This window comes from Phasianus colchicus, chromosome 2 (assembly GCF_987193195.1).
Source record: "Phasianus colchicus chromosome 2, bPhaCol1.hap1.1, whole genome shotgun sequence".
NCBI lineage: Eukaryota > Metazoa > Chordata > Aves > Galliformes > Phasianidae > Phasianus > Phasianus colchicus.
In genome coordinates, this window is record NC_143437.1 from 16,852,125 (window position 1) to 16,880,110 (window position 27,986).

General features: G+C 43.7%; 1 long non-coding RNA gene across 2 annotated transcripts; it reads left to right on the top strand.

The window, feature by feature from the left end:
* The first annotated feature begins 1,906 nt into the window (after positions 1-1,906).
* On the top strand, positions 1,907-27,974 carry LOC116231125 (uncharacterized). 2 transcript variants are annotated; one of them, XR_004167367.2, is made up of 5 exons: positions 1,907-2,351; positions 5,347-5,429; positions 22,578-22,736; positions 24,273-24,378; positions 24,681-27,974. It is a non-coding gene; the product is annotated as an uncharacterized LOC116231125 (long non-coding RNA). The 2 variants fall into 2 exon arrangements; XR_004167364.2 differs by lacking the exon at positions 24,273-24,378.
* The last annotated feature ends 12 nt before the right edge of the window (positions 27,975-27,986 follow it).

The window sequence follows — 27,986 nt, forward strand, 5'->3', positions numbered from 1 at the left end:
TACCTTTCATTGTTGTGTGCTATGAAACATCACTCTTCCAAATTGGCTATTCTTTCGGACTTGAGTAGCTGAATAGCTGTCCACATCGGGTACCTGCAGTTAGGTATTTTTTTTTGAGATGAACAGTGAGGATACGATTTTTTGACATTGCTAAAGAAAAAAAAGAAAAAGTAGCTTAAAAATCCATGAAGCTTTTGGAAAAAGAGGCCATAGGGACTAGAACTAACAATCAGCAGCTGGCAGCTTTTGATGATACAGGCCTGTTCTAGGAAAATAACATTGTACTGTTAACATTCAATAGATTGCAGCCCCTGCTGAAATTGTTAGTGTACAAAAATTGGCCTTTATTTCCTAGTTAATGACAACAGAATCCTGTTGGCCTACTCACTAATGTCAAGTTCATCATTCATAAGCCACGCTACTGACTTTTCCGCTTCGTTATATCATTTCCCTGCTTGGCCTGCTCCTTGAGGTAATTTACTCTTTCTTATTCTTTAAAATCAGTATTCCCATATTACATTGCTGTCAGGTTAACATAGAAAACACTTCCATTTGGGTGCTATAAGGCTTTTAACTCAACAGTTAAAATACACTCTAGGAATATTAATTATATCCAAAAGTACCCAGATGACATCAGTAAGTAGCACAGAGAGATCAATCTCACCCTGGACATCTTTTTAATTGAGCTTAGCAATACTACATAATGACTTAAGATAGAAAGTAAAGAAATCATGAGCTCGCTTGAAGCCACATAAGATTTATCTGCAAACCTCCTATTTATTAAAGGAACACCAGTATTGACAGTTTAGAAGGAATCCTATGAGGCTATTTCCCTATCTGGTTGTCTAACTGCAATAGTAAATACCATATCTGTGGTTTGACACCCTCACAGGGCTCTCAGGGGAAGACAAGCTGTGTTCCTGACCACCCTGTGCAGTCCAAGGAGAGCAGCAGTTCCAGGCTGCTCACTAACTTGTTTGCAGAGAGGTTGGTAGAGATCATTTGAGGCTTATGCAGTGAGAAGTAGAAAAAAACTAGAAAAATTACAAGCAACTAGCTAATCAAGGAGCTGGTAAATAGGCATGCTGCTGAGTATGTTTGCATTTAACTAGCAGAGCTGTTTTCATTAGAAAACGAATGTGTTTATCAGACAGGTCAAGGATTGGTAAAATGGAGATTAGATTGACATTTTTGTCAGCAATAAATTAAAATGTTCTGCTTTTTGCAGATGCCAGCTTGTCATACTTTACAGAAGAAAATCATAAAAGCCATACTTGCTCAGAGTAAATGTCCATCTGGCTCAGCATCCTGTCTCTGGGTGGTGGCCAAGGATGCCCACGGGTGAGTGTAAGAGCAAGGAAAATCAACGGTGATTCTTCCTCAGAATACAACTCCAGCCTTGGTTGCCAGTGACTGGATAATTTCCAGGCTTACTGTCCCATTGCATTTTCTAAGACTGAGCCCTATTTGATATTCTAGGAGAAGAAAAGGGTATTTGGCTTTGTAGATGCTGATGAGTGTCTGTTAGTGATGTTGTTTTGGTACCTCACCAAGCCTGTTTAACTCAAGGACAGCAGCAGTTCTCGGCTGTTCTTTGTCTTGACACTTCCCACATGTGACAAGCATCTTCCTGTTCAAATATTTGCAATTTTCTCTATGCTTTCTCTTGCCACCTCTTGCCTCTCCCCTTTTTTATCCTTTCCTCAGGCACAGTTGGATCAATTCTTTGCTGCATACACCCCAGGCTGGCTATAGCGAGTGAGGAGAAAGCTGAAGGCCTCGTGGTATCTTTAGCAAGAACAGCAGCAGGTCCCACAGGAGCCTCTGCCAGGCTTGCTGATCGCCTTAGGGCTGGAGAACCAGAGCTACCTGTGAAAATTATCCAGGGAATTGTCTCCATGTCTATAGGTAGACCTCTCAGCACAGCTTTCTTGGAAAGCTCTTGACTACATCAGGTGTATGTAGGAGGCCTGAGCCAGCTTGATCCAGTTCATTATAGTAATTATCCCCCAAGTTTAGAGGCTATTGAAACCTGTAGTGCAGGGGAGAAAATATGAAGTAACCCATCTGGAAGGCATATCCTTTTGTGTGTTTTAAAATTAACACCATGTTACTGTTTCCATAGAAACACTAAAGCAGCATCACAACAGGTAGCTGTACAGCCCAGCAGACTGGTGATGCTCTGAATGCAGGCCGTTCAACTACCCAAAACTTGCAGGTGTGATATTGTGTGACTTACAAATAGTGAAACTGAAAAGTTGGTGCAGCTTGCAGATGGAGTGGAAGAACACGTACCTGCAGTGGGAGAATGCAGCCAGCAGAAAAATTCTCAGCTGTGGTCTTAATAGATGGTTAGTATGGACATAATTTATCACCATGCTTTCCCTATTAGTGCCTTGCTATGGGTGTAATTAAAGGGGTGTAATACATCAGTGGGGCCCCTAGAACAATCTGATATGTGTCTCGTGTTTGATCCAATTTGGTATCACGCTCTTCATCTTTCAGCAGAGTATGGGCTTATAGGGGGTTGCAAATAAGACTGCTGCTGTAAAGAGGAGCTTACAGATATACACATGTAAAAGCAACATGTGGTCATTCCCTTTGTGGAAGCTTGCCATCTCCTCACAGCTGACTGTACACACAAGTGAGTACATCTATGATGGATATGGGTGCTATGGATAGGCTAAGCTAAGAAGTGGACTGAGATCTTCCAGCCTTTCCATATCAGTTGCTGAGCAGATGGTGGGCCACCAACCATTACTGTTATTTCATGTTCTGCCTCATGGAAAGGGGCTGTGAGCTGGTGATTTCTTTTTCTCAGCTTGAGACCAGCAGAACTTGAGAAGCCACAATATTATTATTATTATATTAATCTTCAGAGATCCTCTAAAGTTTGAATTCCTTGAACCTGGTTCCTTGTGCCTTAGTATTCCTAGTAAGAATCCCTTGTCCCAGACAGTTGAAGTAAATATTAAGCCTGTGAGTTGTATATAAAAGAGATTGAACTGCTTTGTGCTGGTCCCTTTTTTCTGAAAGAGGCATCATTTGCATGCAGGCAGGTGGCTGGAACGTAATGATCCTTGATCCCAGTTTATTCTAGAGTAACTGTTCATCACATACTCCTAATTCCTGCCATGACCTGCTGAAAGCGATTCATCCATACACATCTTATGTCATGCCGAAGTAGTGTGAGTGCATACAGTTGATTAATGTGTTTGTAATGGGGCTGTTGGTACGTCTGGTTCAGGCATGATAACATTTTAAGCTGTTTTAGTGTAATATCAAGCATTCATCTAATGATAACACTCACGACAGAATGCAAAGGCCATAAACAATCTTGGTGAACAGTTTATAGTGTCAAATCTGAGTCAAGAAGCAAAAACCACAAGCATTGTCTCTGCTAGACAGCAGGATAAGAGAAGCTGCAACAAACCATTCTTATATAATGAAGCAATTATGATTTCCCAGTCTCAGAAGTTTTTGAAAACAGCTTTCTCAGCCTTTCCACTGACAATACTTTGAGGCTTTATCACAGGCAAAGAGTGATAAATAAGCAGTCACTCTTGCAAGTGTGTATTTTATCACCATTTTTTCACCCAATACATTAAATTTTATAACTGTGTTGATAAATTGTCACACCTGAAATAGGTCAAGTAGCTGTATAAATACGAGTCACTGAGAGAAGACCTCTGATACAGTCCAAAAATAAAGGAAGGAAAAGCCATCGTATCTGTGTGAGAAGCAAGCAGTTCAGGCTAGCTTTTGTGGTTAAAAGAACTAAATAGCAAAGATGTCATACAGTTTTTCCAAACCATTTTTTATCCTAATCTTCCTGAAACATTAAATTATAAGAGCTGCAGTCGCAGGCTCCCAGGCAAGACTGTGCCACACATACAAATTAAAAATAAATAATAAATGGTTCTGTATGGGAAGAATGTAATTCTTCCTACCAAAGTATTGAATGTACTGAGGAGAGCATGTCCCCTTTGGCTTGTAGAGATGCTTAAGAAGAGAAAGCTGCCATTTGTCTTGCTAAAGCAATAGCAAAAAGTATTTGTGACCAAATTATGCTTTACTCTTTGCAAAGCAAGAAAGCCAACAAAGACTCTTTATACTAATAACAATGAAAAATGTAAATGATCCCTCATCCTGTGTTCCAAGTACAAATGACTTTTGCATGGAGAGGCTTGGGTTCCAGTGGTGAAATTACACATTGAAATTTGGCAGCTCAATTCCACCTCAGTGATAACAACAGAGGACACAAGAACCCTGAATATTTGCTATTACACTGATACTTTGATCCCAGCAAATGCCAGGAGCATATGCTGAATGCCCAAACACTGCTTGCATAGCAGCCATCTGGGTGTGCAAAGGACTATCTCTGAGGTCTCCTGATCTTGATGCAGTCATGGGGAGGAGAGGGTGCTCCTCTAGAGCACTGTGGCAGCAGTGCTCAGCTGTGACCAAAATTCAAAGTCCTCTGGGCCCAGATTCAGAGATATGTTGAAAACTTACAGCTCCACTCTGTGTTCTCTGGAAACTGCAGGAGTCCAGATGGTCAGAAACTGGTTCTCTCTTAAGAGCAATTATTCACAAGTGTCCAGGAGAAATAAAACCTGTAGCAGTCTGTTGCTCTTCCAGGCCAGTGAAAGACCCAAAAGGTTGGATTCAAATGTAATTGCTGGCAGGATTTCCTAAGATAAAGTACAGCCTGCAAAATACCTGTGTACATAGTTCTGTTCTTTTGGGAGGAGAATACCGTGCTCCTTATTGACCACAGCCCCCTTTGAATGTATTTTGAATAGCTGATAACTGTAGTAACCTTAATAACTAACAATGAAGTACACAGCAGATCTCCTGCTGTAGATATGACTCAGGAGAACAGGGATGACTCAGAAGGTGAAATATTTCACAAAGCACATGGGTGTTCTTCCGAGGTTTCCATCTAAGGCTCAACCTTCAGTTTATGAGATCTGACAAGATCACAGTTCTCACCAGCAGACTGCAAGACAAAGTACTGCTCTAATTCATGGATGTTGAATCTGACACCTCAGCTGTAATATACTGGCAATATTGATGTGTCTTATATGTCCCTCAGCTTCCTCAACAAGTAGACTTTAAATATGCAGATAGAGAATAAATCCAGGGTATATACTGAAAATGCAACTGAAAGCATTTCTGTTAGTAAATAACTGCATTAGTACTATCTGAAATTCTATTAAAACAAGCAGGCTTACACATATACACACACATCTAGTCTCAAATGCTCTCATGAAAAGTAATTAAACTTCAAGAACAACCACTCCTCTGATAAAGACGTGTAGTCTCTATTTCTCTGTTTTACAGAGCTGCATCAGACATCCAAGAAAGAGATCACACGTTTAGAAATCAGCGGAGGAGAGGCTGTCTGGAGTCCTGGTGACATTCAGGTACCTGGAAAAGGCCAGGGCTGGATTGTTATTCCTAACTCACAAGTTAGGAAAACAGAGAAGTCCCTGGCGGAGCAGCTTTTCAGCAAGCATCTGAGGTGTGGCTCTTACACATCCCAGCACACCACAGTGACAGTAGCATAGACATTGCTGGGAAACTCCCCTTCCCCGGAAGGAAGGAGCCATGCACATCTGGGCTGCTATTTCCAGATCACTGTAGACTCCAGTGGTGTATTTATCCCACTGTCACACTGCAGTGTAAATCACTGGTGGACTGCAGCTCTTTCCTGCCTGCAAACACATTCCTAAGGTGACATATCTCCAGCTTCTCTTGGCTGGGCAGTCTGGCAGGTAGCTGGGCTAGGCTGGCTGCTCTTGCCAAAGAACTGGCTGTGGAGCCACTGTGTTATTTCTTTCAGACACTAGAATCTGGCTATCACCAGAACATTCACTTATTAGTGAATGTTCATGAACACATAGCTCTCAATCTTAAAAAAATTAAAACAAAAAGTTGCCATTGCATACAGGGGATTTTGTGGTAGTTTTGTGATTAGGGCTGTGCAAATAAGACATTTAGGGAGATGGATGTAAGAGAACGTCCTTAAAGACCTGTCCAAGCATCTGGCTTTTCCAGCCAGGAAGGTGCTTGGAGGCAGCTGAACCTAATTCCTTACCAAAGTATTTGAGCAGTGCCCTGGCTGAGAGGTGCTGGTTGTGTAGCTTCTCATCAGACACTAATTAAACAGCTGCTAGGGAAGAAGATGTTATTCCTTCCTCCTGCCCACATAGAATCACAGAATCATTAAGTTGGAAAAGAGCTCAAAGGTTGTTTAGTCCAACCACCAACCCATCCTCACCATGCCTACTAACCATGTCCCTTGTTGTGATATCCACACATTTCTTGAACCCACCGGGGACAGTGACTGCACCACTTTCCTGGGCAGCCTGTGCCACTGCCTCACCACTCTTTCTGAGAGGGGATTTTTCCTAACGTGTGGTCCTGTGGCTTCCCTAAGGCTAGCTCTTGTAAGTATCTGTCCCCAGAGAAATGAATTGCGGGTAACCAGCTGGCAGAGAACCCCAGCTTCGCAGAAAAGGAGGAATGGGATTTGGCCAGCTCAGCTTTGGGATTTGGCTCACAGTGGCAATGGGTAAGTGATGAAGCAGGGCTGGGAAGAGATGGAGCAGGTACAGCTCTGAGCAGCAGCCAGCAGAGAAATAACAAAGCAGTGTCCTGAAAGCACAATGCAAGCTTCTTTGGACTTCTTTTTAAATTTATTCTGCATTTAAGTTTTTCTCTTAATTTCTTTCTCCAACAAAAAATGTTTTATGATTTCAATTTCCAAATGTTTGACTATAATAGAAGCAGATGTCCAGTCCTGTGAATAACTACTGTTTTACCTGTGAAGGTTCTTTACTTTCCCTACCAACTCTCTGGTTAGAGAGAACAATGTGGAAATCCATTTTCAGGAGATGAAATTCTGACAGAAGCCTACAGCTCTTAAGGAAACATACTTTTGTTATGCTGTGATTGCCTGTGGAAATGTTAGCAGAAAGTCTTCAACTGCCACTGTGTCAGTAGGGTAGGAACAACTTAACTGCAATAGTAACAAGGTGGTTCTTAAAGAATAAATCAACTCTGCAGTAAGCTCTGCCTTGAGTGTACATCAGTGACATCTCCAAACAATTATCTATAACGCAAGTAGTCAGTTAGCGTGGGCTATGGAGCAAAGTGACCCAGCAGCCAGAACTATTTCTTGCTTTATTTCTTGCTCTTTTTCTTTTCTTTTCTTTCTTCCTCTTTTTTTTCTTCCTTTTTTGTTTTTCTTTTTTTTTTTTTTTTTTTTTTTTTTTTTGAGAGTGTGTGTGGAGAAGAAAGGAAGAATGCATGGAAACTAAGATTATTTGTGCATGATTACTATAAGCAAAATGGCCTTTTCCTGCCTAATTTGCAGGAAAGTGGGGGAAGCTTAATTAATGATCATGTGAGACTTGGAATGGCACTTGAGTATCTTGCTTACAGATTGCCAGCCAGGGCTGCTGCAGCTCTTTATCTTCTGAGATCAATGGAGGAGGCTTTAGCCAAGTGATTCTGAGCCCCTTGGATTAGCTTATGAATAAGCTGGGGAAAGGAAAATGAGACCTTGAAGTATAGAATTGTTCACTTCAACCCATAGGTGCCCCTTGGATGGAAATATTCATACATCTCATAAGTGCTCTATGTAGTAATGAAATGAGGCATTCAGTTACTTTTTTTCTCCTAATTGGATATGCCATTAACATAAATGCAAAATATACTTAAATATAATTGTAATATACTTTTCTGGAAAGAATAAGTGAAAGCTGTACAAGTCAGCAAAGATTTAGGCATCTAGTTCAATGTAATTATGCAGTTGGTCTCTTATTTAGGCAACACTTGCCCTCTACATAAGCCTACAAATTTCTTTATATATGCTATGGAAAATGATAGTCATTAGGGTTGGAAAGCCTCTGGTCCAACCTTCAACCCATCACCACCATACCACTAAGCCATGTCACTCAATGCAACATCCTACCCCTTTCTTGAGCACCTCCAGGGACGATGACTGCATGGTGGTAATTCACACCATGACTGTCTTTTATGCTGAGTGTTCAGTTTAAAAGGACTAGTTTATCTGGCAAAAATTCCTCTATTTTTTGCAAAGACCAAACAAGTAATTCTCTTGAGGAATATCTCAGAGGGAGTAAACATTTTTTATGTCTATCCCTCTAGTGTGATTCTTTGTCTCCAGGTATTTTGCTAGCTTTCTGCTTGAACTTTGTGGGGGAGCTGATGGGACGTGATGATCCTCAGGGACTTGTGATCTGTTTGGGTTGATATTGAATTTAGGTATTTATCCTGGGGCTGTATTTGTTTGGATGAATTAATTTAAAAGTTGTGTCAGTGCAAACACATATTGGGAATTTCATTTTCTAGAACATTAATAAGAGAATGTATGAAGCCAGACTAATTCATATCTTCATTCAAGCAAATACTCAGGTAATATGTTTGAGCAAATGCCTTAACACTGAATTTGACATATACCGAGGGACTGATACTCAGATTCTCCTCACAGTTTGCAAAGCTGCCATAGCACTATATATACTCTGAATAACCAGCAAGGACATGTATTAAGTGTATTGAAATGAAATAGAGTTGAAATTGTGCTGCTTCCAACAGCTGCTGCAGCAACAACTTATTTACAGAACAGGAGGAAATGTTTCTAAGCTATCGCCTTTCCTACCAGCACCAAGAGCTCTGAACTCATTCTGAAGCACTGAAATAGGTCAGTGTGTTCAATAGACTGAAGAGGGGCTGAAATTCTCTGACTTTGGGTCTGGCCTGGTTAAGCAAGCCAGTGGGAATTCATTGTCTTCCATTGACTTGAAGTACAGCACTGAGCACTGAGCTATGGCAAAAAGCAGAATAGCAGAATGGGTTTATCACTGAGCAGATTGTTTTTGTTCTTCTATTTTCCTGTACTTTTTTGACATGTCTTTAACCTGATGTGGGGATCGGATAGCAAAATGCAAAGAGAGGGTTTATCAGGCACCTCTCTCACCAGGTCTTGGCCCTGTCCTGCAGAGCATTGCTGCCAAAGGGGCAGGAGCTCCTTGAAAAGGGATGGAGCACACTGCTCAGGTGCTGCATTGCAGACCCCCGTCTCCCTGCTGTGCTTCTCCCCCATGGGGATTGCAGCATTGCCTGTCCTTGCAGCTAAGGTGAAAGGGTCAGGGAATTTGAGACTAAGGTAATTGGTGACAAATAATTGCCTGATATAGACATAGCTTCCCCTCCTCTTATGCCCCCTATTTACACAAAGCATTCAAAAGACCTTTATTTTTCTTTGTGTTACTCTGGAACATATTCTGTAGTGTTTATCGACAGAAAAGCAATCATAGCAACAGACTGCGGGAGGAAAATTTGATTATACTTATTTATTACACCAGGATTTTCATTATTTTGCAAAAAATACAAAGGCTTTCTCACACTTACTCATACTCATTTCTTTCTGTGAATTCAGAATTGAATTCAGTTCCTCTCCACTCGGGTACTAGTTTACCGAGCACACTTCAGCTAAACAGAAGGCCAGAGAGGTCTCAAGTTAATTTACTGCCCTGAAGGTACTCATCCTCATGAGCCATAATACTGACAGAACCCTAAAGCAAAGATGAGTCTGCCACTTCTTCCTCCCCAGCCTTCTGAATGATGAAGCACCTAAACCTCCAGTGGGTATGTTAGGAAAATCAGAGTGTGAACAATTACCTCCTTAGAAGCAGGCAAACAACAGACCCCCACAAATGAAGATGTAGCAGTTTTCCGTGCATCTCAGTTAGAGGAATTTATACTTACAGCACAATCCTTCCTACTTCATCCTCTGGGCTGTAAGGTTTGCATTTGCCTTGGAAATATTCAAGCCACTTTTTGGAAGTTTTTTTTCAAGTTGGAGATTTCATTTTCACTCTTCTTTCATCTTGTGTTATTTCTTCTTGCTCTTGCTTCATGATAATTCAAAAGGAAATATTTCCATTGAGTGTCCAAATGCTGTTTTAGTCTGCAAAATTTCACCTGACACAGCTGTATTCCTCCACATCTGCACAGACAGTGTGTGAGGGCACTCAAAGCACCAAACCGGATCCAAGGAGAAGGACCTGGCAGCCTGGAAAGGTTTTAGAGGGTGCTGCCAAGTTGTCAGAAAGACTTGGAACAGTTGGGCACCTAAAGTTCAGTGCAGAAACGATTGGTGCAGCCCTTAACCCCTGTGCCAGCCTCCTGAAGGAGGGGTGTGTGAGCCCTATGCAGAGTGCAAGGGCTCTTTAGTCCCACAGAACAGCACAAATGTGGTGCCTTGTCCTCTGCACAGAGACAAGGGATCTGGAATGAGCTCTGTGTGGTGGCATCCTAATGGAAATTCATGTTAATTAAAGAAAACTTGTTCCCATTTAGTAGGAAGCAAATGCTAGTTAGGTTGCAGAATTAACCATGTGGGGCAGACTAGCATTTCCCATTCTCTCTTGCTCAAGAGTGGAAATCAATTAGAAGCTGATGACTTTCCACTCTCTCCTGCTGTGCTGTCCATCCTTAGGGACTCACTGCACCAAACTGTTCTCTTTGCTCACTCATCTGCAGAGGGTACAGGGAGCAGAGCTGCTTGGCTGCCTTCTGCCTGGGAAAGACAAGCAGTGTTGAGACAGCAGCTCTACACACAAGCAGAGTGCTGTTACTGCTGTCTCTGGGAGATCCATCAGATAGAGGAGGTATCTTTTCGCCCTGTGCAGAGGCCATCTCCACACAAGCAGAGCCAGGAATTCTTTCCAAGCTCACTGCCAAGGAAGCTGTCATGAGAAGCCAGGACAAACCACAAACACTGATTCTCCTGGGGATCATGAGGGTGGAGGGGAGAGAAATCCTTGGAAAGGGCTTTTCTTTTCCGTTATTGTAGATTTGAGTGTGCCAACCTTGATTACAACGTTATTAAAATGACACATCAAATTCTTATGTCCAGAAACCCTCAGTGGAACAGCTCTCAATCTCTTCCCGTCACATCATTCTTGAGCCTCAAGCTCTATTAATGTCGGTTCTGGCCCTGATTTTTCTCTCTTGTTCACCTCATCCCCTGGAGCTCGGGTTAAACGTGATGTCGCTGCCAAGAAGAGCAGATCTCTCCACAGGGGTGAATGGGAGCAAAGAGGCAAAGGCAGGAGCCATGGAGCCACCACCCCTGTGGCTGCTGGGGCCCTGGCAGTTCTTTATTTTAATTTAATGTAACAGAGCAAAGACTGGTGAAGGTTGGAAGGGAATTCTGAAGGTCACCTGGTCCAACCACCCTGCTTAAGCAGGACATAGGGCCAGTTTCATTTCTAAAATGCTAGAATAATTGTAGTCATTTAGGTTGAAATTCTAAAATATTTCACCGCTGTTATTCACTAATCTTTCAATTTTCAAATGGAAGTTTTACCATGACAGAGATGTCAAGTATTATTTCTACAATATTGTTGTCTTGCTTTTATAATGTAATACAGGTAAGTAGTACTGGGAGCACTAATGTCTCTTTCGGTCTTCATTTCATCAAGCTAAATAAGTCAGTCTCTTCCATTCTCCTCTTTTAACATCATCTTGTGTGTCTTTACCATTTTGTATCTATTCCAATTTGGATTCAGCCTTTCTGAATTTAAACAACCGGAATTTTACATATGTTTGAAAAGAGGTGTTCTTATTCAATGTGATATGTTCCCTTCTCACCTGTGAAACATTTCCAGGCTGTGTTTTCACAGATGGGATGAGCCAGCCTAGTAGCTCATAACTTCTGAAAAAGAGAAGGTTTGAGCTAGAAGGGACCTTTAAAGGTCACCTAGTCCAATTCCCCCGCAACGAACAAGGACTCACACAGCTCAACCAGGTGCTCAGAGCCCTCCAGCCTGACCTTGGATGTCTCTAGGGATGGGGTTCCATTGGTCCTGTTTGTGTGAGACTCTTTCTCACATTAACCCAGGGTAATGAAACACAGCAGCAGCACTCCTAAGAAAAAAGGGCCAGGCAGGGTGCAGGAGCAGGAAGGAAGATGAGGAAGGAAGATTTGTCTGCTGATTTGCTTTAGAGAAACGGTTAGGTCACAGCCTGAACCAGTGATTGAGCACCTGGTGACGGGGCGTACCCAACCCTGGGAGCACAGGTGTGAGCAATTCACTTGTGCCACCAGAACCTAACCTCATTTAAGGGCGGCAGCCACAAGGGCTGCATCTCTATTTGGAGAACCTCTTCTTTTTCAGTGTGCTCTGATCCTTTGGAAAGGTGGTAGGCGATTCCTTTTCTGTTACTGGATTGTGACTACTACCTTTCTTGGGTTGAAAGCAACTATGTCTGCTGTCATCTATGCTTACTCCTGCTGACCAGGGAGAGAAAAGGACTCACTAGTCCAGCCCTTTTCATTCCAGGTATAGTGAAGTTTAGAACTTCATGGTGCTTTTAATGTTCTTGTTAGCTAGCAAAGAGAAACCTTGGCAAAGCTTCACTGAGAGGCAGACCTACGAGGCAGAGAGCTTCCTAATGCATTGTTTTGTTTTTTCTTACTGTCTACCTCAGAACAGTTATATTACAAGAACTTGCCCTCAGGACAGTGAGTTGGAGAGGTGCTGTTTACTGTTGCCTTCCCTTAAGTACTTTGTCCCTCTTGGAGTCTGCCAGGAGGGCTTCAAGTAAAAATGTAGGGTGTTCACAGAAGAAACTTCTCCTTCTTCTGCAGAGAATGCAGCTTAATGTAGTCTTGCCCTGGTTTCAGTTGAAACTGAGCTGATTTTTCCTCTTAGTGTCTGACATGATGCTATATTTTGGCCTTGGTAGAAAAAACATGTTAATGGCATGCTGATGGTTTGGTTGTTACTGAGTGATGGGAGCACAGTAGGACTAGGCGACTTAGTGAGGAAAAGCTATGGCCTTTCTGGTGAAAGACCAGAAAACTGAGGAGTTGTTTTGGGCCAGCTAGTACTCAGGGGCTGCCTGGGTGTTAGTGGGTGCATGGTGAGCTGTTGTGTTGGGAGTGGCTCACTGCTCAGTGAGTGGTGGTGGCAGGTGACGAGACTTTGCACTGTGGAAGTGTGTATGTGTGGGGGGGGGAGAAATATATATACAGCTATCATTGATGTTATTTTTCTTTTTCCCTCTTCTTTTTCTGTATTAAAAAATAGCTTTTATCTCAAGTCTCAAATTCTATCTTATTTTTCCACCCAATTTTCTCCCTCATTCCACTTACGTGGGGGAAAGTGTGGTGCTGAGCTGCTGCTGGGTCAAACCAGGACCATCCTACCAGTAGAGCATCTAACAGCTGCTTTCTGTGGTGATAGTTTTTGCAAGGAGCAAAACAGTTTTGTATTAACAACTCTGTAGCCCTGTAGGCTTGTAGCCTGGCACAGCGAATTAAAAAGCCAAGTGCAGACAAGGCAGGGAAGCCAGGCCTTCTGCTGGAAATAAGCACAGATGGCAGCAATGCAATTGAAAGTACTCCAGGGCTCACTCCTGACCCAGTGGATTGTTTGGAACAGAAGAGGTAGCAACCCATGGCATATCCTTGGCCTCCTGTCAAGAAATGATTGATTATCAGAAGTGTGGTGGTGAGCCATGACCATCTGAGAGCTCTCACACGTTAGGCTCTGCATCAACTTTCAGCCGCTTCCAATCAGAATTTCATTTATGGTGCAGTATTTCTTTTTAGGCTGCTCCTGATCACTCTGGCTTTGTTTGACTCTTAAGCATCCTTTTCCAAATTACTTACTTTTTTGGTCATTTTTCCACTAGCCCAAGCACAAAAGGGCTTGCAACTTGGAATGAAGTGTGTCAGGTTGTTTTTTCCAATGTTTTGCTTGCAGCATGTTCTGTCTTTACCTGTTTGCTGGTAGCTGCACAGAGGTGGAAGACCTTGCAGGCTTGATATTGACTACATTATCCAACTGCCTTTCTGTGCAATTTAAACCAATCTGCTAAGGAAGGGTGTGCTGAGTAGGCATCTTCAAATTGCTCTTCCACTTGCTATAAGCAAGCAGTTCCTCAAAAAGCTGTATTTTTGTCTTGTTCTAAAAGATCTGCATTCCAATAGCTGCAGGTTTCTCACAAGGCTTTCTGGAGTTATTCAGTGGCAGGGAAGGCAACATTTGGGCCAGCAGATTTCCTTAACAGACTCTCATCACTAACTAATAACAGCAGGGGAGGTGAGCATAGAAGCACTGGGCAGCTGAAAGACGTACTGACCTCTGTAGTGTGGTGACTGAAGGAGGGGAGAGGAGCAGGCAAGAGTGGGTTAGTGCTTACTGCAGTTCTGCAGCAGCTGTATCAGGAGACACTAGGGTGTCCTGGTCAGCCTCACTGGAGGAATTATACTAAATTCATCTTTATCCCATGCTTTCTCTTTCCTGTGCAGCCTGTGAAAAGGCATCCCCCAGTGTTGTGCTTGCTTCCTTACAGCTGCAGGTGCTATTGCTGCCCAAAACAGATATGACAGTGATTTATTTTTTTTTCCACGAACAAACAAGATTAGTGCATGTGAGTAAAACTTTCTGCCTTACTTGACTCACAGTAACAATGAAGCAGGAATAAATCAACAGGATTCATCAGTGTAGCTGAGATCTGAGCCCTCCATAGCTTCCTCCTTAGCCAAGCTGGGTGTAAGACTAGCAGAAAAATAAAAAGTGAGAGAGCTGTCCTTTCCCACTCACCCCCCTGTACACAGAAGGTGGGCATGAACCAAGCACACCATGACAGCTCAGGTATGAGCAGTATTACAAGATGTGCTCATGGGGCTGAAACTGCTCTCAAGGGTAAGCTGAGCCTCTCCACTGACAAAGCAAGGAGCCTAGGGATATTAATTTTCACTGTAAATTCCTCAGTTGAATGTTGAAGTTATAGGGAAAGGTTCTCCATGAAGATTCCTCCCATAAGCATGTGTTCTCCAAAACACATTTCCCCTGTGGTCCTCACCACAGTGCATCCCTATGAATGCAGAACTGTTACTCCCCAAATCCCTTTGTGGTAGAGCTAAGGGATGCTGAACAAAGCTTGTAGGGAATGGATTTCTTAGAGGTACAAGGTGTATCTGTGTGCAGCATGAGTGAGCTTCTGCAAGTTTATTACCTAACCCAACAACCTTATATTCTGAGGGACTAAGCAGGGAGTGGGCAGTAGAAATTGTCTTGGCACAGGTGTGCTGAGACAGGTGGAGGGTCTGGATGCCCAGCAGGGTATCTTTTTGTGTTCCTATGGTTATATGGTGGCCAAGATAAATAAGACACTTTTTATGGATAAATATCTAAAGTAGATGATGTGTTTTATGGCTGTCAGATTCAGATGGCTTGTTAAAATTAGAGATGATAGATTTATAGCCCAGAAGGGATTATTACAGCATAAGCACAGACTTCCTGCTCTCATTTCTGCATTTGCCTTCTTTAGTGCTATCCATGCTCTCCCTCGAGGGATGAGGCTTTCATGCACAGCCCCAAAATAAGCAGGGATGTGCATGCCTTGGCCATGGCCAGCATGATGTCAGCAGTCCCAAGGTCCCTGTTCTAGCCCACTTCTAATTAACTTTCTTCCTTCTTAAGTATAATCTAGTTTTCCTCACATCTGTCAGTGAAACGTGCATCTCCCATTGCCACAGCCCTTTCCTAGGCTCCCCTACTTTATTTAGAATTCAGATTTCACCCACTTTTTTAATTGCAGACCTAGTACTTGATGCAGTGCCTGTTCAGTGGGGTGAAATGAGGCACGAGGTGGCAGCTGCAGTCTCTTGCATGGTAGCTGCAGTGCATATGCTGTCATATAACTTGCTCTGTTGCAGGTTATACAGCCCCTACTTGCTCTGTATCTGCTTTTCCTTTAGCACTGTTTCCACCATACTTTGATGGGGTAAGAAACTGATTGAAACGTACCAAACTGTATCATCTTGAGTGCTCAGAAAAATCCCCGCAGTTAGTGGGTGGCTCTGGGGGAGGGAGTGATTGATGCAAAATGTCCCCTCTCCCCAGGAGATCTTTCTCCCCCACACCCATAATCCTACCACTTTGTACTTATATAATATTGTCATCTTATGTGGCACATATGCCATTGATCTGTCACCAGCAGGAAGCTCCATTAGAACGTGGAGCAGAAGGCTGAGCTGGGTTGTCTTGACCACTGCTGCTGCACAGTGGGCTTGTGGCCTCTTTGCACTGAGAGATCCTACTGATTTTTTTTTTTTGCCTTGCCTACTGAGTTGAAGTTTCATTGACAGACTATATTAATTTATTAATGGAATCTTATCTAATGATCAAACTGTTTTCAATTAACAGATAAAAATCCTGTGCAAGGGCATAATATGCTGTTCAGCAAGCAAACTAAAAGCCCTGACCCCCAGGCAGCATTTCTAGGAGTCCAGAGAGAGGCAGCATGCAAACACTGTAGATGTTCCTCTAATCTTGCCTCAAGGCAGCTGAGGGGCAGATCAGCCCAAATACATCCAGCAAAAGCATTATATTTATGTAGCAGCAGTGGGACCATTAAATCACAACAGTGCCCCAGGGCTGGGATCTGACAGGGTAAGGAGAGGCTGTATTGAACTGGAGCATGCAAGGTGTGGTGGGGATGAAGAGAGGAAGTGTGCAGTCACTGTACAACGGGTCAGGGCTGGAAGGGTGAATTAATTCTTGCCTACTGTTTAGTGCAACACCACTGAATTTCAAATAATTTGAGAGAATTTATTGGATAAGAGTACATTGGACTACCAGGGATGGAAACATTTCATTTTTAAAATGAGCAGATGATTCTGCTGGGCCAGGCTCATCTTGGTGGTGAGAAAGGAGATGTGCCTGGGATACACTTGAGGCCTTGGTGCAGTAGCACAGGGGACTCATTGGTCTTTCTGACCTTAATGGTTCTGTAAGATCACCTAGTCTGTCCATCAGCCCATGTCTGTGGGCTTTATACCGTGTCCCTCAGTGCCATATTTACTCTTTTCTTGAACCCCTCCAGCAATGGTGACTCCATAACCTCCCTGGGCAGCACATGCCAGTGTATAACTTCTCTTTCTGTGAAGAAATTTCTCCCAGCGTCCAGCCAGTCATTGGTCTCTTTGGCAGCTGCTCAACAAGCTCACCTCTTAGTTTTCTAACTCCCTTTCTGGATTGTTGAGGTTTCTTGCTCTGACATGTATTATTCATCTATTCTATTGAGGTTAGCCCATAACTGTCAGAAACAACAGGTCTCTATGAATGCAGCCTGCTTTTAAGAAGAAATGCCTCTCCTCTCCAGCACCACTCCCTGCTGTGCTGGAGCTATTCTTACTCCTATTTGCACACGCAAGGCATGCACTGCTCATGTTCCTCCCAGCAGGCCCCAGAGGGCAGCAGGAACAGCTGTGTGCCAACTGCCCACAGCCACTGCATCCTGAGCACATCTCCTCCAAACCTCTGGCACTCAGTTTCACTGTGTGACTATGCAGCAAGTGTGTCACGTCATCATATCCAGCATGTGCTTTCGTGAGTCTGGTATGTTTCTTGTGTTAGGCTACTGTCTGTGAACATTTTTCCTTCCCTCCCTCCTTTACAGAATTTTGGATCTAGCTTTTACCTATGAGGCAGCATCTCTTCAGATTAATTTTTTGTCCCACAATACAACACAGTGCTCAGCACTTGCACTGGATGATGGATGAGAAATTTCCTTCTTGGTTAATTTAAGTTTGTTCTCTCTTTCCCCTTGAGTTTTACTCTCTAATTAGATGTGTTGAATTGCAATGGTAACCAATTTTCAGATGCATAGCATTTGATACAAAGAGGAATCAGAATGTTGAGATGTAGCTGTAGGTTAGCAAAAGGCTATTTGGCCATCACACAATGACTGATGTCATTTCTCTAGGGCTACCTGGATATCTTATATGGGCACACTTGCATTTCTTTCACCCCTTGTCCTGTTCAAGTTGTACTGTTCTTAATATTCTGTGAGCTAGGCATACTTTACAGATACACAAATTCAAAGTACATCTAGGCTAACATGTAATGTTTGATTTAAGAGTAACTTCAGGAGCATCTTTGCTTCAGTGTTGAATCTTGCACTGTGAGTTTGGATTTTTAAGCGCTGACACCTTTTGCATGAGTTCCTTTATCCAGAGTAGCAGATCCCAGCTGTTCTCAGGAGCTTCCTCCTAACATTAGGTGATAATTACATCCTCCTGACATTTCAAACGTTTATACCAAAAAATGTAGTCATCTTTTGGCTTCTAGATTATGAATGGAGAAAAAAAAAATCTGAAAATCTGTTTAGAAACTTACTGTAGAATCATAGAATGGCTGGGTTTGGAAGGAACCTCAAAGATCATCAAATTCTAATGGCCTGTTGTGGACAGGGTTGCCAACCACTGAACCAGGCACTGGATCAGATTGCTCAGGGCCTTATCCAATGTGGTCTTGAACACCTCCAGGGATAAATTCTATCAGTATACCCTCTAATGTACAAAGACATTCAGAACTGCCTTCCCCATTATAACCAAACTTGGGTAGTATAACTGAAATTCACCATCATATTTGAGAAGTCGTGGCTGTCTGGTGTGGTCCTGGATGACTGGAGGAAGGGTCACGTCACTCCCATTTACAAGAAAGGGAGCAAGGAGGACCCTGGGAACTACAGGCCGGTGAGTCTCACCTCTGTGCCTGGGAAGATCATGGAACAGATCATCCTGGATGACATGCTTGATCACATGAGGAAAGGGCGTGTGATCCGTGACAGCCAGCACGGCTTCACCAGAGGAAGGTCATGCTTGACCAATCTGGTGGCCTTTTATGATGGAGTGACGGCATCGGTGGACAAGGGAAAGGCGACCGATGTCATTTACCTGGACTTGAGCAAGGCCTTTGACATGGTCCCCCACCACATCCTTCTCTCCAAACTGGAGGGATGTGGATTTGATGGGTGGACCACTCGATGGATAAGAAACTGGTTGAAAGACCGCAGACAGAGGGTGATCATCAATGGCTCTATGTCCAGGTGGAGGCTGGTAACGAGCGGCGTCCCCCAGGGATCTGTCTTGGGACCGGTGCTCTTTAACATCTTTATCAATGACATTGATGACGGAATTGAGTGCACCCTCAGCAAGTTTGCTGACGACACCAAGCTGAGTGGTGTGGTTGACACAGTTGAAGGACGGGATGCCATTCAGAGGGACCTCGAGAGGCTAGAAAGGTGGGCCCGGGTGAACCTGATGAGGTTCAACACTGCAAAGTGCAGAGTTTTGCACTTGGGCCGGAGGAATCCCAGGCATCCCTACAGACTGGAAGGAGAGGTCCTTGGGAGCAGCCCTGTGGAGAAGGACCTGGGGGTCTTGGTAGACGAAAAACTTAACATGAGCCAGCAGTGTGCCCTTGCGGCTCGGAAGGCAAATGGGATCCTGGGCTCCATCAGAAGAGGGGTGGCCAGCAGGGACAGAGAGGTGATTGTTCCCCTCTACTCTGCTCTTGTGAGGCCCCATCTGGAATACTGCGTCCAGGTCTGGAGCCCCCAGTACAAGAAAGATAGGGAGCTGTTGGAGAGGGTCCAGAGGAGGGCCACAAAGATGATCAGGGGACTGGAGCACCTCCCCTATGAGGACAGGCTGAGGGAGCTGGGCTTGTTCAGCCTGGAGAAAAGAAGGCTGCGGGGTGACCTCATTGCAGCCTTTCAGTACATAAAGGGAGCCTACAAAGAGGAGGGGAATCAACTCTTTGAAAGGGTGAGTGACAGCAGGACAAGGGGAAATGGTTTTAAGCTGAGGGAAGGGAGATATAGGTTGGATGTCAGGGGGAAATTCTTTACGGAGAGAGTGGTGAGGTACTGGAACAGGCTGCCCAGGGAGGTTGTGGATGCCCCGTCCCTGGAGGTGTTCAAAGCCAGATTGGATGGGGCCCTGGGCAGTCTGGTCTAGCATTAGGTGGAATGGTGGTGGCCCTGCATGTGGCAGGGGGGTTGGAGATTCATGATCCTTGAGGTCCCTTCCAACCCTGGCAATTCTGTGATTCTGTGATTCTGTGATTCACCAAACTCACACAATGAAATGGGAGATATCAGTACACTGCAGTCATTTTTCATCACTACTGGAGTCCTCAGCCCAGAAAGATTGCTGGCTGGAATTCTCCAGCACTTGTGACTTGTTCTTCATCAGTCAATGCTAACAGCCTTGTAGTTGTTCCTGGGGCTTCAGATATCCAGGCTTGCACTCAAAGAGACCAGAAGGTTTGACCTAATAATCAGAGCTATACCCACAAAGTAGGCTTGGGGGGAAAAAAAAAAAAAACAAAGCTGTAAAGAGGGGAAAAAAATACAGGTCCAGAATACTTGATTATCATTGCAGGCACATTTTCAGAGTTTGTAGCTTCCCTCCCGCTGAGCTGTGGGACCCACAAGACATATCGTGTGTTAGAGGAATCCCACCCATGGATGAGGCAGTCCTACTCTGCTCTCAGCGCTCACAGGATGCAGCTCCCACTGAAGCCATACTAAAGCAATATTTTTAACATGACTTGGAAGAACTGTCATCTCTTCCTGAACTGTCAGCTGAAAGTTGGGGTATTTTTAGCAATTAGCTGCATTCAAATGTTCTTGGTGTGATTTGCATGGACAGCAAATGGTTTAGTCGATTAGCAGGAAGGGTCGTCTAATCCTCTGGACAAAAGCAATGTTCACCATCTTCAAGGCAGATGGAAATCTCCACGCTTTGTAGCATGGACTGATTTGCTGGTTTCAGGAGGGGCCATGTTATCCATGGCACTTCATAAAATTAACACTTCTCCCTTGAGGAAGTCTGACATCAGTTATTAGGCTACCGTGGAGTGGTAGGAAGCTCTGATATAGGTGGCAGTGTAGTATGATCACTGCCTCAAAATGGCCCCGATTCTGCTCATATTTGAGTTGCTATTACACAAGGCATATGCTTTCACTTTAAGCCTGCAGTCAAGGGGCTTGAGCAGATGCTCAAAATTAAGCGAGTTGTTCAACAGATTTGTTGCAAGTCCTCCATTTGCTTCCCGCATTTAGTACTGCAAAGCAATTTGAGTATGTCTCTTGCTTGATCTGCAAAGCTGGGGAATTATTCAGCTGGGAAAAAGTGTAAAATATTAATTGCCGGCAATTGGCACCTCTCCTTGACTTCTGCACAGGAGCAAGCCTCAAGCCTGCCAGCTGCAGCACTTCTCTGAATGAAGTGTGAGGCTGTTGGAGGCAATGGCCACTGGATGCGGCTGCCCCGTAGCTCAGAGCCTTGCAGGAAGGGCTGGGTGGGAAAATCTCTCTTCAGGCATAAAATCACCTATACTGCAGAGCTACACCAAGACAAATCTTTTTCTGCCTCCTGGAGGGGAGAGAAGCACGGTCTGCCTCTTCTGTCTCTTGACAAGCATCTGTGTGAGTCAAGATTTCCTCTGCAAGCCAATGTAGGAACTTTAATGCCTGACATTAAATATTCATTTTCAAAGCTGCATTCAACTGGAAAAAAAGTCAATTAGAGTCTCTTGCAAGGGAAAGAAAAAAAAGTCTATTAGCTAAAGTGGTGACATTTCCTTTTGATAGAAAGCTGGTGTTTCCAAGAGTCTGAGATAAAGGCTAACAGGCAGTAATCAAAGAATGCATGAACTAGGCCTTATGCAATATCTCTTCCATCTGTTCAGCACAGATCCATGTGATCCTCACCATTAAGCACTGAGATTTCACTTCATCCTACAAAAGAAATCTCTTGCAATATGTGAGGAGTGTTATGTCCAGGCCATAATCTTTCTGCCTGGACTTGTGGGCACATTCCCCCATAGCTGAGCTAAACTGAAATGTAAAGCTTGTCTTGGCCAAGTGTAAAACCAGTCACCAGTCATAAATGTAGATCTGAGAGGGTCTTGTCTTCATCTGTAGCTGATGTAGTGCTGTATTTTGGACTTCTTATGAGAATAATGGAGAAAGCACAGCGATGATTAGTTGTTGCTGAGCAGTGCTTGCACAGAGTCAAAGATTTGGGCAAGGATTTGCCCAGCCAGTGAGGAGGTGGGGTGAAACAGCACCAGGACCCAGACTGTCCAAAGGGATGTCCTGTACCATATGACACCACACTTAGCAATGATACTGAGACGGTTGTTTGGGGGTGGCTAGCTTTGTTCAGGGACTGGCTGGGCATCAGTTGGCTGGTGGTGAGCAATGGCACTGTGTATCACTTGTTTTTGTGTTTTTTTTTGTTTCCTTTTCTTTCTTATTAAATGATTGTTACCTCAACACCTGAGTTTCTTTTTATTCTTTTTTTTTTTTTCTGATTCTTTATCCCATTGTTTTGCCCAGAAAGGGAGTGAACTGGTGTGTGGTGCTGAGCTGCCTACCAGGCTAATGTACAGCATAGAGCTTGAGAAGGCACTGGACTCAGAGCCCTGTACTCTCATTTGTCTAAAAGGTGTGTAGAAAATACTATGTTGCATCTCAGATGCTGGGCTAGAACTGAGTTTTCCTGGAGAAGCCTGACCGGCTGGTGAAGTAGAACCTCTCATCTCATTGCTAGTAGTGATGCTTTGATTATGCTTGTTAAGAGCAGACAGATAAAGCATTGACCATTGTACCCATTCAGTATGGCTTTGGTGTTTGTTGTTTCTTTTTTTTTTTTTTTTTTGTAGAATCCTAAAAGCAGAGCTGCTTGCAAAACAAATAGAAGAAACTGCCTTCGTTGGGCTTCCCTCCTCACCCTTTAATGAGAACCTCTGAAGTTGTACCAGGCAGCCCCATTGCTTATGCAGCAGTGCTCTGGCTGTGAGTTCCAGTAATCTGAATACCCAGTGAGTATTTTTTCTAGTGTTCTTTAGAGAAAACATTAATTAGCCTCAATCAAAAGTAAAGAATCTGATGCTTCATCCTCTGGCACTGCATGTTCCTTGATTGAAAAGAGACAAGCTGGTATTTGTGTCTCTGTGTCTTTCCACTGCAGAGGAGACAACTCAATGAGAGAACAGGTTTTGCAGAGAAAGTTGCTGGGAATCAGAAAGCCGTACAGAACTGCTGAGGCCAGGGGGAAGGGGAAGGGAAATGGTTGCAGTTCTGGCCTCTCTTCAGCAAGCAGCCACTGCATAACCTTTATGGGTATGCCTTCTGTTTTTAGCTTGAACAAAAAGGATGGGGTGAAGAACCTTTCACAGATCTTTATCAGCCTCCACCACAATGTATTCTGAGCTTGGAAACAGAGGCATCCATGCTTGCGTTTACTCAACTTGAAAGGGATTTTTCTATGTAATTCCACATAAAAAGGATCTCACACTTGTTCCTTTTCTTATAATGTGAACTTACAAAATTATGAACAGGCTTGATTCCTGTGAAGGTCAGTACATGTGCTCAGCTAGGAGCAGGATTTGTCCCCTTTGCTTTATGCTCATGTACTTAGTTTATGATTCTTTCTCCTTAGCTAAGGTGTTAAAATGCCACATTGCTCCATTTGTTCTTCACCAGGAGCACAAAAATTACTGTTCCTTCAAGCAAGTGTGGAAATGATTCCTTTTTTTTCCAGCTAATGGGTCTATGAAGCTAATGGGCTTCATAAAAGTGTCAGAGATTGGTGCAGATGAAAAGGGACCACTGTAGACCTCTACTCAAATTGAGTCCAGCAACAGGTTGCTCAGGACCTTGTACAGCTAGTTTTGAATATCTCCAAGGATATAGATTTCACAACCTCCCTGGGCACCTGTTTCTGTTTTTTATCACGCTCACGATCTTTCCTTCTTGGTATCAAAGTCAAAACTTCCTTTACCAAATTGTCCATTGCATTCCATCCTTCTAAGCATAGACCTCTCCAGAGGGTCTGACTCTGTCTTCTATAAATTCCCAGAATCTGGATCATGTAAGGAAAAATAAAAAGAAAAAAAAATTAGCAGAATGGCAGAATGTACCTCAAGACTGAGACTTCAGGTATTATAGAGCTGCAGGGAGATTAATCAGAGCTACTTCAGACCTCATTTAGTTGAGGAACAAAAATGTACAAAAATCATATTTGATCTGAGAACCAAACATTGCTCAGAGCCTTGCACATGTCAAGGAACTTGAATATATTTGTCACTAAGGAGATCCAAAGAGGAACTCCTCTCCAAGCAAGTTTCCAACCAAATTGCCCAGCTTTCTTTTTAAGAAACTGTTCTCTGAGCACCCCGACATTTTGTGGTAGTCATTTCTAAGATGGTCATTTCTTTTTCTGGTTGGATTCCATATGTGCTATTAAGCACAGATTCTTTTAGAAATACGGATTCCCCTAAAACTGGTTGGTATCATGTGTGAAAACCAAAGATAGAGTAATGGGCTGTAATCCTGTCAATGTTTTATGGCTTCAGGGTCAGCTCTGAATTTGGCTCATTATGTTGGTCACCTGATGGTATTGACAGCAATGTGGAGTCATGAGAGTGACATCTGTGAAACAAGGCACTAAAAGCACTGAAAGTAAGATGTCTCTTGGGAGCTGTATTCTTAAGTATCTGTAGAACTGTAGCAAGACTCTTCTCTTGTTGAAGCTCATACTTTTAGTTGCTTGTACCACCTTAACTGCTGTGCAGAGGCAGTAGACAGTTGTAGAGACCAATGAGGTCTCCACTCAGCATCTTCTTCTCCAGACTGAAAAATCCCAATTCTCTCAGTCACTCCTTATAACACTTATTTTCTAGTCCCTTCATCTGCCTCATTGCTCTTCCATGTGGCTGGGATAACAGCTAGTAAATAGAAATGACTTTGTTTTTCCCCCCCAGGTCATCACTGACACCTGCCCTTGCAGTCTCAGCCCCCACACACCAAGCACTGCAGACTGGATGTGTCCAGCACAACCATAATTGAACTCCATCTGAGCAGCTGTGTGCTCACAAGGGTTGTGGAGGTAGAAGTATCTGCTGGGGCTGCTTTGCACCAAGGTCCTCCTGGCCAGAGTGCTGTGAGTTCCAATGTGTCAAGTAGTCAAGATGGAGAAGCAGTGTGAAAGATGCACTATATGAGAGCTGTTATAAACCGAAGTGGTGCTATATGTATTTTTTACTTCGTCCCAAGAAGCATACAGTCATCTTTTGGTCTATTTTGGTTCCTGAGGATGTGAATAGAAATATGACGCAGGGTAACTAATTAAGACTAGTTGCAGAATGATTAAACTAAGCAGTATTTTCTTTGGAAGAATCATGAGCATTTCATGCCTTAGATAAGTGATTTCCATATGCTTTCTCTTGGCCAGGAAATGCAAGTTGCTTGCTACATCCCTGCTGGCTTTGGTCGCTGAATTCTTGTTGTTAGAGATAATGAAAACTCTCATATCCCATTCTCTCCTATAGACATTCTGTTCAGGGGGAGTCTGAGCATTTCCTCCCATCAGCAGTAATGATAATGGGTCTCAATGAGCAGCCACTGAGATAAATGTACACATGACAACAAATTGGCAGCTATGGATGCAACCCTGAAAGAAAATGACCACAGGACCCCAGAATCTCTCCTGGAGGTCTTCGATTTCTTGGTCCCTTAATGAAAAAGGATGATTATCACTTCAGCCAAGAGTGATCCCTGCAACTGGCTCATTCTTTTAAGAGATGCTGTAAGGAAGGGCCATGCTTTCCAAAAGCAGTTTCTAAAATGTAACTGTAGACCACAGGATTGCATTGATGCAGCAGCTTGGCTATGACCTGAGGAGGCTGAGAATAGTACTGGAGCCTCTGCCAAATCTGAGGCCTCATCTCATCTCTGGGGCATGCAGGGATAATTCTCTTATTCAGACAGAGCAAAAGCAGGACAAGGCACACTACCTGTAAACAAGCGTCAGTGTGCAAATGTGGAGCCATCCACTTTGATAAATGCTGAAATGGTATCCCTGCAGCAGCAGCTGCTTCCAATGCATCTGGGCAGGCAAGAGCTGCTTGTCCTCTGCATCAGCCCTACAGTGCCAAAACACGGTCAGCAGTGTTGCAAGAAGGCAGGGCCATGCAATCTCCCTGCAGATCACTGAAAGTTAGTTTTATCTGTAAGTAGCTCCTGTCAGCCTTAATATGTGCAAAGCTTCATGGAAGAAGTGCCTGGTCTCAGCACATTTGCAGAGAGGATGTGTTCCCTTTGCAGCACTAACCAGAATGGCCAGCTCTGGCTGCATGCAGCCTCAGTATAGAGATGATACGCTCCACTCTCACCCAACAGGAGGTCAGCATGCTGTGGAATAAGACATGGTGGCAAAACTGGCCTTTGACTGCCCTCATGCCATTTTTCTTGGCATAAGGGGACTTCAGTTTCCAGGGCTGCTAATCCACTGTAAAGTTCATCTCGTAGCTGGAGGGAGGGGAGAGCTGCAGCTTTACTTAGAATTGACATGTTGCTCTGAAATGTGTTGCTTTTGGCTGATGTATTTATCAAGCAGTTGTTTCTCTTGTTTCCTTCTCCAATTTATATCATCACTGCATGGCACACTTTAACTCTCTGGTGTGCTTTGTGCAGTTTGTCTACAAGCACAAAGCAGATGAAGGCAATCTGATAGTAGCTGGTTTGCACTCATTAGAGCAGCACTGGAGGGTTTGCACTCAGTGCTGACAGTGTTCTAAGATTAGGAAAGCAGAGATCAGGGCTCTTCCAGCCCTCCCTCTCTGTCTGATCGTTACCAATTGCACACTGTGTAAATGGGATCTGAATCAGATCCCTGAAAAAATGCAAGGCATCTGAATTAAGTGGCTTAATTTGTTTTGGTAGATCTGTGAATACATCAGATGCCCAGACAGGTTTGTGAATGAAGGCAACTGGGAATGAGGCAGAGCCTGTAAGGGGGGCAATGAGGATGTGGCTGCCAGCGTAACAGGAGTTGTCTCCTCACCAAGGGCCAAGTGTGGTGAATTATGGGGTATTTTCCACTTCCACTGCTCATTAATTGCACTTAATGAATTAGTGGAATTTGCCATGTAATGGGTGCTCAAAGGACAAAAATCAAATCCTGCTGCTCACCTGGGCAGAGCTGCAGAGTATCTGAACAAATATTAAGTCCAGCCTTTGCCTGATAAAGAGAGGTGGTGGAATAAAGTCATAGAATCATTAAGGTTGGAAAAGATCACTAGGATCATTGTATGCAGCCATCACCACCTGGTGAGAAAAAAGGTGCTTGGGAACTCAAGTGAGGACATAAGCTTCTGAACAGCATCCACATAAAAAAGCAGGTGGCCCAGGAAAGAGTCTTCCATAGTTTTGTCCAGGGCTGACCAAATGGATACAGGATGACCCAGATTAGGAGACCTGCATTTTTGCCCAGAGGTGGTTTTCCTGCTCATGTCGGCAGGCAGCAGAAATCAAGAAAGGGCCACAGGTGCCTACTTGGCCAGTGCTCATCCACCTCCAGCTCACCATGCTGAGCGTCTCAAAGGAAGGCCCCACAGCAAGACTTACAATCATGTCTTCCCTCTATCATGTCTCCTCGTTATCATCATTAATTAGGTATGAATTTAACCTTCAAAGTCCAATGTGTTACGTCCTTTTTAATGTTTGCAATTAGGAGAACTCTAAATAATTTTTCAGCATTGCTTTGCTGCAACACCTGCCCCTGGCTGTAGACTCTGTGGTTTAATTAACCTGCCATAAGAACAAATTTCCTCTTACCCTTTTTAATTTCCCACTCTCTAATTTGATCAAATAGTCATTTGTATCTCAGTTGCCACATGGGGACTGTAAAACAAGGATGATAGCACAGTATTTCTACCCAGGGGTAATGTCAGTGCAAATAACCTCAGTTCCTGGCAAGCATTCGGATGCTAGCTAAGGCAAGTACTGTGGCTGTGCTGAGCTCTCTGATATAAGACCTTAGACTGATCTTCCCCCAGATGTGCAAGTCACACCCCTGTTATGTTGTCACTGAGTTACTGAGATGAGGCTGCTCAGTGAAGTTCCCAGTTGGTTTGAATATTGCTTCTCCTCCACCAACTGCTTCTTCCTCGCCTCTTCCCACATCCATTTTCCCATGCATCTGGAATGCTAAAAAAACAATCTTATTTAAAGAAGCTTTCTAAAAAGGGGGGAAACCATCAGAGCTGCTTCCTAGAGAGTTCTGTGCT